The sequence below is a fragment of the Hippocampus comes genome, unplaced genomic scaffold (genome assembly GCF_001891065.2).
Source record: "Hippocampus comes isolate QL1 unplaced genomic scaffold, H_comes_QL1_v1.1 scaffold84, whole genome shotgun sequence".
In the NCBI taxonomy this organism is placed as follows: domain Eukaryota; kingdom Metazoa; phylum Chordata; class Actinopteri; order Syngnathiformes; family Syngnathidae; genus Hippocampus; species Hippocampus comes.
The window spans coordinates 40,172-47,042 of NW_017805144.1; the positions used below are offsets into that span (position 1 = coordinate 40,172).

The 6,871-nt window shown below is 43.8% G+C and overlaps 1 long non-coding RNA gene across 1 annotated transcript; it reads right to left on the reverse strand.

Moving 5' to 3' along the window:
* LOC109514497 (uncharacterized) lies at positions 1-1,300 on the reverse strand. Its single transcript, XR_002167996.1, has 2 exons — positions 756-1,300; positions 1-103 (listed from the first exon to the last, which is right to left on the reverse strand). It is a non-coding gene; the product is annotated as an uncharacterized LOC109514497 (long non-coding RNA).
* Positions 1,301-6,871: the final 5,571 nt, after the last annotated feature.

The following is a 6,871-nucleotide window of genomic DNA, read 5'->3' on the forward strand; positions in this document are numbered from 1 at the left end:
TACTGCAAAAGAAATTTTTGAAATTTTTATTTTTGTTTTTAAGCTTTGATGTGTCTTCTACAGTGGACATCGGAACCCAATACAGGGGAAACGGAACTTCATTCTCAAACAGTTAGTCCAACAAAAATATCAAAAAGTCAACTTGACTAAGTGTTCAACATAAACATAACTGTTCATCATCTCTTTTCTTTTTTCACTTTCGTTTCTATTAAGCTTATTTGGTATGATACTTCAAAAAGCGGGGCGGCCCGGTAGTCCAGTGGTTAGCACGTCGGCTTCGCAGTGCAGAGGTACCAGGTTCAATTCCAGCTCCGGCCTCCCTGTGTGGAGTTTGCATGTTCTCCCCGTGCCTGCGTGGGTTTTCTCCGGGTACCTCCCACATTCCAAAAACATGCATGGAAGGCTGATTGGGCACTCTGAATTGTCCCTAGGTATGAGTGTGTTGTTCGTCTCTGTGTGCCCTGCGATTGGCTGGCAACCAATTCAGGGTGTCCCCCCGCCTACTGCCCGAAGACGGCTGGGATAGGCAAGCACCCCCCCGCGACCCTAGTGAGGATAAAGCGGTTCGGAAAATGGATGGATGGATGGATGGGTGGATGGACTTCAAAAAGCAATTCCCTTTCTTGGAAACACAAAGGAAAAGCGTATCGCCTATGATCTTGCAGTCCTTTGGAACCCTGTTATTCATGAGGGTTCCAGTCGCTGTCAGTCCTTTTGTCATCAGGGTGTCAAGGAGGCTGATTGTTGTAAAGTACCTGTCAAAGAACAGGTGGGTGCCTTGAGGAACAGACTATGGCAATTGAATAACAGCTTGTTCCCCGATGCCTTTTCCTCCTGTAGCTGTGAAAGTTGTCTTGCCTTGGTAGACCACAAAATCCAAAACTAGACCAGTTGGTGCAGCCCAGACAAATACCTTCAGTCCAGTTGGTTTTGGTTTGCCCGGTACATACTGGCGCACTGGGCATCGACCAGTAAAAGGAACCATTTGCTCATCAATGCACAATTTTCCTGTTTTTGTCAGACTCAGACATCCTTGCCTTACTTTGCTCAAGAGAGGCCTGATTCTCCACAAGAGATCACTTGTTTTTTCTTCATCTGAAACATCAAGGTCGTTGACGAGCTTGATGGAGTTTCTCAATTTGTAAAACCGATTTCTGGTCATGGATTCCGCCACAATTTCGACTCCAGTACTTGAGGCCCAATACATTTGAATGTTTTGATATCCTAGACAGCCCATGTAAATAGAATTCCCAAAGAATGTCTTCAGTTCTTCAGGTATGGTATTTAACATTGCTTTAGACACAAGTACTTTACGCTTGTGATTTGTGTACAGGGCCATTTCTTCAAACACAGAGTCATCAATGTATTGCTTAAAATAATCCACCGGGGTCCAGTTTTGGCGTGTCATAGCAGCATCATGTCATCTTCATCAGACAACTCAATGTCTGAGTTTCCATCAACAATCCGCAGTAAAAATCCCTCTGCTTTTCAGAATGACTCCCATTCTTGTCATTTGGGAAAAAAAGAGCAAAATGGACGAAATAACTTCAAATGTCCACTACAGAGGACATGTTTTAAAGACTTGAATACTAGGCTCAAATACACTTAAAATAATTCAAACAACACTTTAACGTGTTCATAAGAGTCTTATAAATAAAATGCCAACAGCATTTCAAGACAAAATGTGTTTGATAAAAAGTATTAAATAATTACTTTTCCTCTTCCCATAAAAAGTGCTTGCACTGAGGGAAGCCATTTTCTTCTCCTGTGAAGTCTAGGTAACAAAGCCCACCCCCTACAAATTTGGTATCATTGGAAAGCACTGAATGTCCTCTTTAGAGCACAAAAGGAGTTAATGCAATTGGATGCACTGGGTGGGAGATATTTAGGTTTAGAAATGTCCTCTACAGAGGACAAATTTGAACTACTGGTAGTCAGGAGGATATTGAGAAATCCATGAGGAAGCACGGGTTGACAAACTGTTCAATAAAAGAGTAGAATGCAACTTTTGTTGTTTGTTTGTTTGTTTTTTTTTTAATGTAGCATTACAGAAGTGGGATTCATGCTGAACGGGAAGAGGACGTGATGGGAGTTGTGACCGGAACAGGCACTCTTAATTAATCAATTACTTAATTGATTAATTACTGGTAATTACCATTGTCTGGTATGAGACTGGATTTTTTTTTTTTCCTGTGAGAGTGGAATGGGACGGGACAGGAGTGAGAATCCATTAGTTCATATAAAACTAAAGAAAATGGACGGCTGGATGGATATTTGTATTTTTATTTGTCAAATAAATGCTTTGGCCTGAAAACAAGTTTGGATCTTTGCTTTCATTCTGTTATCGAATAATTATTTTAAATCTATGAAGCTTCGAACTTTGAATGTTTACGCAAAGAGAAATGTGAGAAAATTAATGCCTGTCTGAGAAAAGGCTATAAAAGCAGGGGTCTCCAACTCCAGTCCTCGTGAGCCCGGACCCAGCCTATTTTACATCTAACGTTGTTCCAACACAGGTGATTCAAATGATCGGGATCATTTTCGCACTTGTGCAAAGTTTGTTGATGATTTTATGATGAATTGCTCACCGTTCAAAGCCCTTCAAAGAGCATTTTTTAAATCCAAGGCTTTGCTGACTTTTTCTTCTGAGTCCAGTGAATGTTTATATGGTATTTTCAATAAAAACAAGAAAAAATGAGTGTGGTATTAGTTTAAGCAGACTGTTCTTTTTTTTCTTGTAACGTTGATGATCAAAGCACATTTAGAGAATTTTATGCAGAACTTAAGAAAGGCTGAAACCTGTCTTACCGCAAAGCATTTCTTATTTTTGTAGGAAAAGAGGAAAAAAAACAATATTTTGGTCAAATTATAGTTATTATGATCTGGTCTTTATGACATATACAAGTGCTGATCTTGACAATGTATATTTAATAATCTTAAGGTTTGCTTGAAGTTTATTGTTCATCTGTTTAGATTTGCCTGTTTAAAATCGCCAAAGAAAGAAAATATTTTGTCTAAATTCAAGGGTTCACGAAATAATACAAAACGCAAGGCCTTTTTTTCTTTTTGCCAAACAGTTCAAGACAGACCTGGTCTACTTACAACGAACTCCCAGATGATATAAAAACTTGGAAATCACACTGGCAGGATTGTATCTAGTTCTCTCATGGCAGATAACATTCAGCTGGAGTTGCAAAATATCTCGATAGTACAACTTTTACGAGGAGAAATAAAACAGGGTCAGGTCAATCAAGAATCGACTTTTGGCTGATTTCAAAGAGTGTTTACAAAAGCGGTCGTCATAATTCTATTTTTGTGTGTTTCCAGCAGGTGGCAGAGGAGGGCCTTCCCTCCAACCTGCACACCTGCTCCCAGTCATAATCAGTCAAGTATTTAAGGACTTCCAAGTTGCCAACTCTCCGTTGGATTATCTTGCTCTTGACTTTATCTCCAAGTGTTGAATTCTGTAGACGATCTCTCTTGTTCCCCCTCCATGAGCCGTCACCTTACCGTGGTGGAGGGGTTTGTGTGTCCCAGTGATCTTAGGAGCTAAGTTGTCTGGGGCTTTATGCCTCTGGCAGGGTCACCCGTGGCAAACAGGTCCTCAGTGAGGGACCAGACAAAACCCGGCTCAACAGACCCCTTATGATGGATAAGATAAATAGATCTGAGTTTCCCTTGCCCGGATACGGGTCACCGGGGCCCCCCTCTGGAGCCAGGCCTGGAGGTGGGGCTCGTTGGCGAGCGCCTGGTGGCCGGGCCTACACCCATGGGGCCCGCCCGGGCTCAGCCCGAAGAGGCAACATGGGTCCCCCTTCTCATGGGCTCACCACTTATGGGAGGGGCCAAAGGGGTCGGTCGGGTGCAATGTGGGCTGGGCGGCAGGCAAAGGCAGGGACCTTGGCAGTCCGATCCTCTGCGACAGAAGCAAGCTCTAGGGACTGTCACCTCTCTTGCAGGGAAGGAGCCCGAGCTAGTGTGTGAGGCAGAGAAGTTCCAACTGGATATAGTCGGACTTGCCTCCACACACAGCCTGGGGTCTGGTACAAGTTCTCCTGAGAGGGGTTGGACTCTCTTCCACTCTAGAGTTGCCCACGGTGAGAGGCATAGAGCTGATGTGGGCATACTCGTTGGGGGGCAACACCTGTACATTGGGGTTCACACCGGTAGATGAGAGGGTTGCCTCCCTCCGCCTTCAGGTGGGGGGACGGGTCCTGACTGTTGTTTGTGCCTATGCACCCAACAGCAGCTCAGCGTACCCACCCTTTTTGGAGTCCTTTGAGGGTGTGCTGGAAAGCACCCCTGCTGGGGACTCCCTCGTTCTGCTGTGGGACTTCAATGCTCACGTGGGCAATGACAGTGAGACTTCAAAGGGCGTGATTGGGAGGAACGGCCCCCGCGACAAGAACTCGAGTGGTGTTTTGTTATTGGACTTCTGTGCTCGTCACGGATTGTCCATAACGAACACTTTGCTCAAACATAAGGGTGTCCATATGAGCTGTGGGTCGTGACCGAAAGAACGAGATCCCGGATACAAGTGCCCGAAATGAGTTTTCTCCGCAGGGTGTCCGGGCTCTCCTTTAGAGATGAGGTGAGAAGCTAGGTCATCCGGGAGGGGCTCAGAGTCGAGCCGCTTCTCCTCCACATCGAGAGGAGCCAGATGAGGTGGCTCGGGCATCTGATTAGGATGCTTCCTGGACGCCTGCCTGGTGAGGTGTTCCTGGCATGTCCCACCGGCAGGAGGCCCCGGGGATGACCCAGGACATGCTGGAGAGACAATGTCTCCCAGCTGGCATGGGAACGCCTCAGGGTTCCCCGGGAAAAGCTGGAAGAAGTGGCTGAGGAGAGGGAAGTCTGGGCTTCCCTGCTAAAGTTGCTGCCACCGCGACCCGACCCTGGATAAGCAGTAGAAAATGGATTGATGGATGGCTGGATCTCTCTTGTTCATGCCATGCATTTTCTCACTTTTTTTTTTTTCATGCTTCAGAGTAAGTATTTTTTTGAGCTTACTCTCGGTTTTGTGTCGTTCACGTTTAGGCTATGGTCTTTTCTTTTCATGACAAGCTATTTCCGTTTGTTGTCATTGCCCGATGTAAGTGTTTTTGGTTTTGTTCTTTTTTTCTGATTATTTTCACCATTTGTTGTACTTTGTCATTGCTTTTTTTGTTGTTGTTGTTGTTGTTTTTTTTTTTTTGGTATTGATAAATTCTTTTTGTTCAATTCCATCTGAGTCCATGTTTTGAGAGTCCGATTCTGTTCTAGACCCTTCCGGAACCGTAACAGCGGTACAGTCATCCCTCATTTTTCGCACTTAATGGGGACCAGAACCTGCCTGCGGGGAAACTTTCTCTCTCATGCATCAACATGAAACAACACATCTTTCTGTAATATTGTGTGTGCGCTGTGGCATGACCTTAAAAAGGCAGTTCATGCTCGAAAACCCTCTAACGTGGCAGAATTACAGCAATTTTGCAAAGATGAGTGGGCCAAAATTCCCTCACAGCGCTGTGAAAAACTCATTGCAAGTTATCGCAAATGATTGATTGCAGTTGTTGCTGCTAAGGGTGGCCCAACCAGTTATTTGGTTTAGGGGGAAAACACTTTTTCACACAGGGCCATGTAGGTTTGGATTTTGTTTTCCTTTAAATAATAAAAACTTTATTTTAAAAACTGCATTTTGTATTTACTTTTCTTACCTTTGACTAATTTTAAATTTGTTTAATGATCTGAAACATTTAAGTGTGACAAACATGCAAAAAAATAAGAAATCGGGAACAGGGATATCACTTTTTCACACCACTGTATGGGTTCATTTATTCTCCAAACTGCTTATCTGCAGTAGGGTCACGGGCATACTGGAGCCAATCCTAGCTGTTTTTGGGCGAGAAGCGGGGTACACCCTGAACTGGTCGCTCGCCAATTGCAGGGCACACAATGATAACAACCGTCTGCGCTCACACTCGCACCTTGGGACAATTTAGAGTGTTCAATGCATGTGTTTAGAATGTGGGAGGAGACCCGAATGTGCCTTATTTTGGACAGCTGATTCCTGTTATCTCAATGATTGGCATGGATAATATTATGGTGTTGAGTGAGTTGGTGTGTTTTGGATTCCCGCAATGTGTGGATTGTTTTTTTTGGGGGGGAGGGGGGGTTGCATTTAGTTGACAGTTTGTCATGTTTGCTTCCATGTTGTTGCTGTGATTTCAACATTTCCATTTCTTTATGGTGTGATTTTTTTTTTGGGAGGGGGCATTTATGTGTTTATGTTTCTGCGATTGGCTGGCCACCGGTTCCGGGTGTCCCCCGCTGACTGCCCGAAGACAGTTGGCTCGAGCATGCCCCGCGACCCTTCTGAGGATAAGCGTCTCAGAAAATGGATGGATGGATATTTATGTTTTTTGTTTGCATGTCTCCTGTGTTTGCAGGCGTTTGTAGAATTTTTTGTTGTGCGGTTGTTTTGTGTATTTTTTAGTTTGCATGTGTGTTTGTCTTTTTCTTTGTTTGCATAATATAGTTTTCGTTTCCAGCAATCCCATGTTTGCAGCATTTGGCCCTGTGTGGCACGTTTGCACCTGTCGGCCACTTCCATTTTGTCCACTTTCATCCTCTTTTTTTACCATTTCATTCTTTATAATTATCACAAGACATTAGTGGAGCAAGCAAATCTACTTTCCCTCATTGGAAAAATAAAATGTTTACTATCTAGCAAACTGGCTATTTTTGCTACTTCATGGCTGGCCTGGTCCTGAACCCCCACAAAATAACGGGGGTCCACTCTGCAGAAATATATATTGTAGCACTATTTTTATTTATGTAGTCATTTATTAATCCTCATTCGCATATTTGGAATTGACGGAAACAAAAAGGA